The sequence below is a fragment of the Centruroides sculpturatus genome, unplaced genomic scaffold (assembly GCF_000671375.1).
Source record: "Centruroides sculpturatus isolate CEXI.00-Female unplaced genomic scaffold, Cexi_2.0 scaffold1103, whole genome shotgun sequence".
Lineage (NCBI taxonomy): Eukaryota > Metazoa > Arthropoda > Arachnida > Scorpiones > Buthidae > Centruroides > Centruroides sculpturatus.
The window spans coordinates 163,460-175,506 of NW_019385205.1; the positions used below are offsets into that span (position 1 = coordinate 163,460).

Consider the following 12,047-nt stretch of genomic DNA (forward strand, 5'->3'; position numbering starts at 1 on the left):
TAAGATTCTTACCAATCTAAATTTATCCAATTTAAATGATTATATGAATAGGCCTAAGAATTACTTTACACCTTATTTAACTTTAGTTTAAATAACAGAAATTATAAACGTTAGCTTAATAAAAAAAAAAGTAAAATAAAATAAATATAGACAAAAGTCTTGTTATGTTGTAGGATCAGGCATTTCATGGATGAAATCTTTTTTGATGATACTAATTACTTTGTATTCACTCGAGTGATGCAAAGTTATCCTTAAAGTCCGTTCAGAAAGCATTAAGCAGATAAAATCCTATTTAACAGCAATCTAAAAATGGTTTATAAAAAGTTCTTTTGTTTTTATAATAAAAAAAAATACTCATGTAAATGAGAGACAGTATTTAATCCAACAGATTATGATAAAACTTAAAAGAAATAATTCGCGTATTAATTTTATAAGAAATGTATTACTTAATTAAAACTAAATTTGATATAACAACCAAAAATTACTAACGTTTATAAATCTAATAATCTCATAAATAACTGCTTGAATTTAAATATTAATTGACTTAAATTTAAAAGATTTGTATAAATCTAAATGAATAAAGTCTGTTTAAAATGAATTTAAAATAAAGTTTAAACACTAAAACATTCAAGCTATTTATTTTATGTTAATTTATTAGATTACTTTCAATATTGTATTTTTCATAACATATGAATTGTTATTCGTAAGAATATTCACTTTATCTAACATAAACTTTTGTTAATTTAAAAAAATAAATGTGTGAATTGTAATTTATATTCTTAGGCATTAATACGATCTTTTATACAGTCTTAACGTATAGAAAATTAAGCTTTTCATAAACTTCAGCAATAAACTGTCTAAAATTTCAGTTAATTTACTAAAATTAATACCATAAACATATATATTTATTTATATACATTCTTTAATCTTGGAAAGATTTTAATATCTGGAACCCTGCCAAGCTACTACAATCTACTGTATATCGCCATAATATCAGGCTTTAAAAGTTCTAAGAAAATAAAAGAATGAGATTCCTAGAACATTATACAATAGAAGAAAAAAAAAATCCCTTACTCTAAACAGCTGAGTAACTGGGATTTTAGATAAACAGTATACAATACAATTGATTTCTCTACAATATTTGTGAAGGACGCAAATGCACTTGATTCGGTTATTTTTGAAAATAAAACTGATTATTATAATGTATGTTTATACACAACTACAAATTAAATCTGATTATTACTGTAAAAGTGTTTCCTGGCAATAGATTAATTTTTTTTTACAAAGTATTCATTTAATTCATTTAAAAAGCTCTCTTCATCTTTGTCATTTTTTAAAAATTGTTTTATTCCATTACAGTTTTGAATTTGAAAGTATTTTAAGTGCTCCTATAATTTTTAATATCTTGAATTACAATTTCAAATTACATTACAATGTTCTAGTTCATAAGCATTTGTTAAATTTAACTTGTCATTCACAGCCAGACGCACTTGTTCAAAAGTTGAGTCTTTAATTCGTTTAACTTCAAAGAAACTTTTAAAAATCCTTAATAAAATCCACTTTGTGACTTCTAAACAGTGATAATGAATTGATAGAATTCAAACCATTCTAAGAACTTAAATTTCGAATTTTTTTAAATGTTAAATTTATATACAATGGCATTCATTCTTTTTTTATTTCAACTCCCTTATTTAATAAAATTCCACTTACTTTATAGATGAAAAAAAATTTATAATAAATGTCTTTGAAACTTCTTTAGTTTCAGCATTGGCAAAAAATTTAATTCTTCTTTAAAAAAAAAAAAAAAAAAAANTTTGATATAATTTAAACCTGTAATTAATTTTTAAGATATTAATGTTAAATTATGATTGATAATTAAACATTCAGAAAGCATAGTAACTAGTAGAACATTGGATATTTATCCAATGTTTTACTTGTTACTATGTTTTCTGTTCTCGTTATTTTTCACGGTCAATTTAAAAAAAAATTCTAGCCCATTTCACACTTCACACTTCGTTTTAAGGTAGCGAAAGAATAAAAATATTATTAAAGGCAGAAAAGTAAAGAAAAATGGCAATTTTCAGTCAGTCAACTTTAATCATGTAGCACTGATGTTACTTGTTTTTATTGTGTGAAGTCATTCGATATCTATCATCATCATTAAAGAAGTAAGTCCCTTAATGGAGTAGAGAAAGGTGTTACAGGAACATTACATTCGAAATAACCACCAGAACGGTGATGAGGATGATAACTGATGCGGGTAATCGTCCACACCACGAATGACGAAAAGAAGCTTTTTTCAGGAAAAGTTTAGGGATCAAGTAATGTGCAGTTTCGTATAATTCTGCTACTTTGGCTTTTGGGGCTAATGGATTTCTGAAATAGAATCAAATTCTAATTTAAACGCAATTTGAATTTTATAATTTCTTTTTTTAATTGACGGTGTAAAAACTTCAATGCTTGATCGAAACATTATGAAAAACTTCGTGTTTTAAACGTTAGATTTTTAGACAATTAATCCATTTAAAACTATTCTTTGGACTATTTAATTATTGAATTCTGTAAATATCTTTAAACTGCTTAGATTTATATTAAAAAATTAGTCTAATATATTTTTGAATTTAAAAAATTGTATAATTATTTAATACGTAGAACAATGTGAATTTGATTTTAAATAAATTAAAACTTAAAAACCGTTAATAAAATAAATGTTAGATCTATTTTATTGACTAATTTTGATAATTTGAAAACATTTAACGAAATATAGCCTACTATCACTATTTGATTGTACTGTACAGTACATAACTGTGCAGTACAGTACAATACAGTATTGTACAATTATAATTAATCCAATTATATTTTCAAAAGACAGTTTACAAATTTCTGTTGACATTTAGTCAATTCAACTCTTAAACTAAATCAATAAATCAATTTTTTGAAACTTAAAAGCAACTTCAAAGCATTAAAACTAAACCCATTACCCTATAATCCTATACTAATTAAAACGTTTTTTTTATTTTCTTTTTTTTAGAAAACTACACATTATCATTTTAATGAAATTGTTCGAGATTAATCTCTTCTCCATTATAGCCATTATACATTTTTGCTTCTTAACTTGATTTAGTGCTTCTCGTTTGTAAAGAAATTTGCTATCGGCTGCTTAATCGACTTCAGGTGTCAACGCTTGGAAAAATCTGTAAAATACGCTCGTTTTAAACTAATTATGATTAATTCCCTGCTTTACAAAACTCCATTAACATGTTAGAAAGAAAACTAAATTAACATACCAATAAGGAAGGTATCTGGATAACTTTGCCGCAGTCATTCATCTCCTATTGGATAATCAGTAGAGTGGGAGGAGAATGAAGTAGTTGATCTACCAATCCGGAACTCGATGGGGTAATACAATAATTTTCTGGATGAATAGTTGGTTTCTTCCTTTCCTCCCCTTTTACATTCATCAACTGCTATTGTATATACCTTCTTTACTTTAAGTTGTGTAGTACCTTCTGCAGCTGCTGACCCTTCTACAATTCTCATAGCACGTAAGTAGCTGTTTTTCTTCTTGTGTCATCGTATAAAACGATTCTTTAATAAAATATTTACCGATGAATTTTTAAATAGTTTTAATTATTTAATTATATAATAATTGTTAATAAGTTTTATTTATAATTAATTCTTATATCTCAAAGATTATTAAATTGAATTTTTGATAATTAATAAATAAAAAAAATTGGTTTTACGAAAATAATTCAAAAAATTAATAAATTTAAAATACATATTTATTTTAATTATTTGTTTTTACTTAGTTTCCTGTTCAAAATAAATTATAACCTTCATTACAAAAAATAATCGTGTTATAAAATATGGAATAACGTTTATTAAAATTCTTATTGTTATTATGATGTTTCTTTCCTTGAATTCTTATAAGTTTTTGATAACATTTATCCAACATCATCTTTATTTAAATAAGCATAATAATGTAAATAATTGTAAATTTTATTAATTTAATAGGCCTATATTTAAAATGAATAAAACTATTGCATTTTAAGTGCGGCAAAAATGAAGAAATAACGTTCGAAACAGCATATTCAGTAGGCCTAAACTTTAAAAAATAAATTTAACTTCTTTATTATAGTCTATCATTATAAAATCTAAGTTAACTCTAATTTTAAAAAGTTTATATCTGAGTAAAACAAAAATAAATTTGTTTTATTACATACGTTATTTTGAATATTAATAATAACTTATGCAATTAGTTTATATCTGTATTAACTTATAAGAATGTAAAAATATTAGTTAAGTAAAATTACTAAATCCATTTTATTTTGGCTATATTAATTTTGACTAAATTTGTCCTATATTTAGCTATGTTATTCCTAAAAATTTTCCAATAACTTATAAGATAAAATTAAACTATTTTATTAAACAAAGACCCGATATTTTTCTTCACATGGTTAAAACAATTGACAATTGTTAAGGCTCGTATGAGCAGCAATTTTGTAAATTAGTAGACCTATACATAGAGCTATTTAATCCGTAGATTACTTTATAACCTATTGTTTTATTGCATAAAAATTGCTTAAGTATTCTATGCCTATTTAAGCAATCTTTGATTATTAACTTCTTTCTGATTAGTACTCTAAGTCCATACCAAACAGTAGGCCAAGTTGTCAGAATAATTTTTAAAATTACTGTTATCTCTTGTGAGAATTGACAAAGAAGACTTTTCACTTGATAAATACTTTTTAATATTATATTAAAATTAAGAAATAACTTTAAAAATTTATGAAATCTCACCTGTTAAATTCAAAAATGCTATCTATATCGTGATTAATAATGATTAATTAAATTGTAAGAATATAATTAATATAAAGCATTAAATATATCCGTTCAAAATTAAGCTGTCGAAAATGATGTATAGTTTTTTTTATTTTTTTTATTACTATTATTAGGTCTATTTAATATAATAAACTTTATTTTTAGGCATTTCATTATTTGACAAATGAATTTTTTTTTTATTAAAAAATTCGGAATTGTTATAGTATCAAAGATAAAAGAATGTAAAGTGTTTTGGCATTGTAAAGGCGAATTATATTTATTCGTTTCTTTTTACAGTTCATTGAATATTATGTATTTTTTGTTTGTTTGTCTATTTGTTTGTAAATACATTTTTTAAATTGAGATTTCTGAAAAATGATATATTTAAGGCTTAACATGGAAAATGGAAAATATTGATGAACTTTTTCATTTGGAATCATGTTCTGCTTATCGGTAGAAAATTTTATAGATATAAAACTCTCCGAATAATTCAGAATTTTATAAGTTATAAATCTTATAAATATATCAAAAATCAGTCTATATAAAAAATATTTGATATTAAATCTAATAATTAATAGGCCTGTTTATGTTATATTGATAATTTTATAAATCTAGTTTTCCATAACAAAATTTATTACTAGCTTATTTTTAAGTTAACTAAATTTATCCTGAGAGACATAAATAAATTCTTATTGACGCACTGCTATTGAGTTACGGTAGCCTTAACTTTTTTTCCATCAAAGAGATTGTTATTCTATAAGAATTTTTTAATAATGTAAAGTGAATCTTCACAAAGAAATTATGCAGCCAAACGTCAAAATGTATAATTATGAATAAACTTAGAAAGAACGATACTGTGACACATTTTATTTTAAAATTTATCTTTCGTAAGTGAAACCATTTTTGCTATTTTATAATATAGAGTAAAGTCAATATAAATTATTTTTTAAATTGCAAGATCTGTATTTATAAAAAGAAAGTAAGTTAAATGATATTTTTAACCTTTATTTTTAAATTTCAATTATATTATTAATTTATAAGAGTTAATTTCGTTTATTTTATGTCAAGGTTTATATATAATTCATTTTTTTCTTCCATATTCTTTTCTTATTTTTAAAAAAATTACATTGTATTTAACTAAAATTAATTTTTTTTTTCGCAATTTTTAACTTCATAATTCTAAAATAATCTCATTCTATTATCAAAATAAAATTAATTTAGATTTACATCGAAACACTCCCAGCTGCGTATATTCATTATTTTAATTAGCCGAAAGATAAAAAAAAAAAAGAATTTCCACATTTATCTTATTACTGTTCCACACGACAATAATTCAAATAGGAAAATAATTTTACAATATTATTTTATAGTAATTTATTTAAGCATCACCATTTTAAAAAAGAAAAAAAAAATTATTTGAAGTAAATTGAGGATAATTTGTTTGCTGAATGCAACCATGCCTGAAAAGAAACACTGAAGATTAAAATCAAAACGTGATCAGTCAAAACATTTTTCCTTGACGTGATGAATTTGTCAACGTTCCACTCGATGCTGCCAAGAGTAATGTTTGAGTGACCCAATAGGGTTGTGCGCATTTATGCTTTACTGCTTTCTCGATTCAGGAAATGTTTAAAGCTGTCGCATCGATTGAATTTCATATTAATTATTTATTCTGGTTCTATTTTATTAATATAAATAGATTAGCGTGTTTGTTTAATATATAGATTAATTTCGATAATATATCCGACAACAATGTGTAAATGAATTCCCGTGAAGATAAACAGTAATTTATAAACATTAAAGGAAAATAAATAGGCCTATGTATATCATTAAAAATTTAGCTAAAATATCTTGTCATAAATTTAGCATTAATCAAGTTCATGTAATGAATATTTGTAATGAGTTCAATAAAAAAAAATTCTCTCTAGAATAGTTTAGTATATTCATATTTAACTTTTGTTTATTCAACTGTTAGTAGGCCTATTGCTAATAGAATAACTGATTAATTTTATAGCAGAAAAAAATTCTGATTGTTAATTTATTATCGAAATTGCTTAACCTCTGATGAATTGAGCTATTAATGTTACATTTTAGTTATCCATTACAAAGTTCAATTCCTTTGGCCCATGTTATTTACAATTATGAAAAATTTAGATTTATTGTTCATAATTTATGGATTGAATTACTAATAGATATAAAAATAATTTAAATAACAAAGTTATTTATCAATTAAGAGAATTAATCACATCGTGAATTGCCATAAGCAAACCTCATGTCTATAATAGTCTTCACCCTCTCCAATCTATCTTGCTAATGAATCTAANTTCTTGCGCAAGTTTATTTTAATAAAGATAATCCGTTCTGAGAAATGAGGAAAAAATATCAATTCTAGGAACAATAATAACACAATTATTTTGTGAGAATTGATTTTATCAATATAAATAAATTCCTTGTTATTTTATTTTGATACAGATGACTAATTTTGCTTTTCTACTTCTTAATCATTTTAAAAGTATTTTACCTCTTTCCAATCTTTTGCTATAAATCTTCTCACTTTTTGTTCTTCATACGTCAAATTTCGTCCTACTTTAAATATTTTATATAATTTACTGCTTTGCTCTATACATAAATTTCTACAAAGATATATTATTTAAAGTTTAGTTTCAATTATTTATAATTTTTGAGACTGATAAATAATCATGAAACGTACTTATTTTAACTCGTTATCATTTCAAAATTAATAGAGCGCAAATCTGTTCCCTATTGGTTAATACGTAACCTATAGAAATTGATCTTATTTAGGCATCATTCTATTGATGTGGAGTTACAATTGATGTTTTGTGCTTCATTGGTTAACTGTTAGCATAAATTTATTTTTTCCTTCTAGATTTTGTATTTTTCCTCTATTTGTGAAATTGAATATTAAATCTCCAAGAATAGTAACCAGGTTTTGTAAATGTATTGTACTGTACAGTACAGTACTTAAACTCTAGCTTCCTATTCACTAAATGAGGCAAAAGGGAAGAATAAAGCTGATTTATATGGTTCTAATTTTAACTGATGTAAAGTGTGTTTTTCGGAATTATTGAATTATTCATCGTCATAAAATAATACTTTATCATCATAGTGTAGTTAGCTTGAGACCGGAACGGTTTAATCGATAATACCACGCTAGCTAATGATTAAGTAAAACTTGATAATCTTTTTTCTACTTAATGGAATGTGAACACGATTTTAACTCACATGTTTTAACCATTATTTGTGAATTTAAACGATCTCTTTTCATCGTTCATTTAATTTTTAGGAGCATTAAAACTTTTTCTTTCAGACAATAATAGACTTGTACTGTTCCATCATTTTATTAATAGGCTCATCTATTTTAGTTATTATTTATTAATTGCTCATTTTTCCTTTCCGCTCTTTAATTTGTAATTTTTTCTTTTATATTTTGAATATGACTAAACATTATAAATTTATTATTAAATAACATTCACAGATTTATATAATTTCTTATAAATTATAATACCGTAAAAATAATATAATCCAATTTCTTTTATAAGAAATGCCTATGTGACTAATATATTATCATTTTTAAAATTAATCCCAAAATTTAAAGAACGTATCATTTAATTAAAAACCATAAAAGTAACTTCAGATTGACGGCATCGGCCCTTTAACAGAAACCAGAAACTGGGCCTTAGGCAAATTCTCTGATTGTTTGTAGCTTCAATTTGCACTAAAGGAGGAGACTTTCATTAGTCTGATGGGAAAGGAGGTGTTTAAGAGGTTTTTCCCCCTTCTTTCTCTCTCCATCACCTCAGAAGGGAACAATAATTGGCAGAAAATATTCTCCCTTATCAGATACAACAACTTGATTTCTAGTAAGGCGAGTCATGTCTCCGCCCCTCTAGACTCTTCATTACCTCATTTTGTTGCGAACCCAGTCTCGAACCGGACTGCACGAGGTGTGGATGTAGTAGAGTACCACCCGCGTGCACGGTGCTGCTACCCAGTGATAATTACCACAGCTCGCAGATGCCTAAAGAAAAAATAAAACCAGAGGCGCGGTCGCTAAAAACTGCCGATTCTGTAATTGCGGCTCACATCTACGGGCCCTCAATTAATATAATTAAAACCATCCATCACACTGTGATGATGCCACTCGCTAGAGGGCAGGCTGGACAAGGTCGGGTGGCTGCTCGATGATCGAGTCAGTTGGAGTGGTGCAGGCGATGTGTGCAGATGGCACGAGGGAGGCCTTAAAGTCCTGTGGGTGGTCAATGTTTACACAATCGCCATTACTTGGGATAATCATTGATTGGTGAGTAGTTTTGTCTCTTTGTAGAGATTCATCGCGTGAGGTGTTGCATTGCGTGATTCGTTTGATTCTGTTAGGAACTTCAGTAAAAAAAACTGTCATTTGTTGTTTGGTTGTTGAAATCTGTCATGCGATTGGTGTAACAAAGAACGAAATCATATCTCCATCCAACGTAAGAACTCCTTCTAATTGTAGTTTCACCAATAAAATATTCTTCTTTTCATATTTCATTTCATATTGATGAAGGAAGCTTAGCCTATATAAAAATATCCAATTATGTTAACATGGTCAAAATTTAATTAAATTTAATCTTGTATTAGTAAACAGATATCCTAGCGAGATGATGGGATAATAAACAGCCTAAAGCTAATTATTATTCAGGAAATTTCACGATGAACAGCTGCTCAAAACAAAGATAATTCTATCTGAATAAAAACAGTAATTAATGTGATCATGTTAGAAGAGGAATGATGAGGCCATCAACCTGAACACTTTATTGGCAATTTAACTGCCAAAGACGAGATCGTAACATCGGCTTAGGGAAAAAATAAGCAATTCCTTTTTGTAAACTCGAAAATTAAGATGTAGACCTTGCTGTTATGTCACCATCAGCACAGCAATACGATGAAAAAGTAGCGATAATAACAGTTCAATGATAAATTTGTAAAAGAATTAAAGTTTTAACATTAGTCATAACTGAAATTTAAGAAATCTTTTAAAAAGTCAATAATTAAACTTTCTAAGTTAAGTAATTTCTGTAATCTAAAAGGAATGCCTTTCTTCCTTATGATATCTTGGATGCTTACTCGTTAGACGAAAGTTATTTCAATACAAAATAATTCTTAGTAGTTTTACATTTTTAATTATCAAAAAGTCTTGTTTAAATTCACTTTAATCTTAAATTTCCAGTAAAATACTTGTCCATTTTTATGCGCTGTTGCAAAATTAGACAAAGAAATATAATCTAATAAATTTTTGAAATTAACTTTTCAAAAAAAATAAATTATTTAGAAGTCGAAGGAATGAATATAATGTTTTGTATTATACAATGCTCTGCTGTTGGAGGCCTAAAGGAAAATTCAAAATCCACTTTTTCTTTGAGCCCGAACATATTGAATTTCCTTGTTTCATTGACAAGAGGCCTCATAACATATTCTATCGTTTCAATAAATCTTGGATGTTAATAAATTAGTTTTATGTGCTTAGTGATTCTTTTAGATGTAATTAGACTACAGTTTTTGCATACCTAATTAGTTGAGATATGATATTTTAGATTCTTTACTTAACAAGATATTTTTTGACACCAACGTTGCCTATAATATTTTAACTATTTGAATAAATCTGTTTCATGTTTTTAAATTTAATAAACATTTTATTTATAAAGATTGAGAAATCAGTTTAGTTAATTTTTTATTATTATCTTTCATATAACAAAATATTAGCTCATATGAAGATTGTACTGAAAAGAAGTACTAAACTTATGCTGACATATATTTTAAATTAAATAAATTTAATATATCGTAAATAAATATTTTAAAACAGTATTAGCGTATAAATGTCTAAATATCTTGATTTATTTTATCATAAATAAAATATGACTATGGAATTTTATCGGCAAATTCATAATTGCAATGAACCTTTATAAGTTACAGTTAGTCTTCCATAACTCAAAAAAACTCCAATTTAACCTGTAAAATATTATCTAATATTTTTGTGTATTTTATTTTATTTTTTATTTTTTTCATTTTATATACCTTCGTGTCTGAAAGATTTTGATAAAAGAACATAGGGGTGGTAAACTCTATCAGTTTATCTCTAAAACCTCTTATTTTAAACGAGGTTATAAGTAGATAATCATCCCATCACGCTGGCAAATATTCGATAGTATAAGCCAATCAGCAAACATGCATTTTATCTAACCTCATCCACATTTTTTACAAGAGGTTGGTAATTTGTTGTGCAGCAAACCTAGCTCGAGCTTCACGCGTGCATCACGAACCACCAATTGTTTATAAACCGCGACATAAATCATACCATAAGAATTGGGGTGAGAAACTTTTCAAAAATTGTCTGTTATTTCCTGTACCTCCCCATTTTCTTTCTTTCCTCATTTTAGTGATTGTTAAAATACTATACAGTACATCCAATGTGAAAAATGCGTGGGTTGAAAGCTGATATAAGTCTTCGACCTGACCCCTGATACTTCTATCTGCATAGCCCTATCGTTTCTTTACCTAAGGCAACGTTCTTTTACCGATGTAAAAGTTAACAAAGCAATAATTTATTATGATCAATGTCTAATAACATATCCGTTGAACCTGTTGCTTATTATTGTTACTTTAGTCAAAATAAAATTATTTGATGGAGTTAAGTAAAAGTTAAAGGTGAATAAATAATATTAATTAAATCAAAAAAGTAAATTATTTATAAGTAAAATCTCGAAAATAAATTAAAAATTAAGTAAATAAACAATTTAAAACACAATATCAATTTCTGAAGTGCAGATTTTAATGTGTGTAGTGTTGAGAAGAAGAAGAAACTTTCACAACTTATTTAGAATTGAAGTAAATTTTTTAACTTTTCATGGAAAATTTAAGAAAATTTTAACGTAAATTGTCAACAAAATAAACTTCGAAAATGCAATCCTGGCATTTTCTGAAAAAGAAATTTTTGCACTGTACAGTACGTCAGAAACAGTTTTTTTGGGGGTTTGTTTTTTTAAGGAACGTTTGCTTTATTTTAGGAAACACGTATAACTAGTAACCGTTGACAGTATCATCCTAATTTAAACTTATTCTGAAATTTATCAAAGAAGTTATAAAAAAAAATTATTTCTAAATTTAAAAAAATAAAATTATTTATTTTTATTTAAACCGGATAATATTTGACTTAAGTAAATGTAGTTAGT

At 25.9% G+C, this 12,047-nt stretch overlaps 1 protein-coding gene across 1 annotated transcript in view; it reads left to right on the forward strand.

Annotated features, from left to right (window-relative positions):
* Positions 1 to 9,044: 9,044 nt before the first annotated feature.
* Positions 9,045 to 12,047, forward strand: part of LOC111636098 (homeobox protein aristaless-like) — a 34,292-nt gene continuing 31,289 nt past the window's right edge. Inside the window, exon 1 of the mRNA XM_023381278.1 lies at positions 9,045 to 9,142. The gene's annotated coding sequence lies outside the window, so the exon portion shown is untranslated. The remainder of the gene's footprint in view (positions 9,143 to 12,047) is intronic.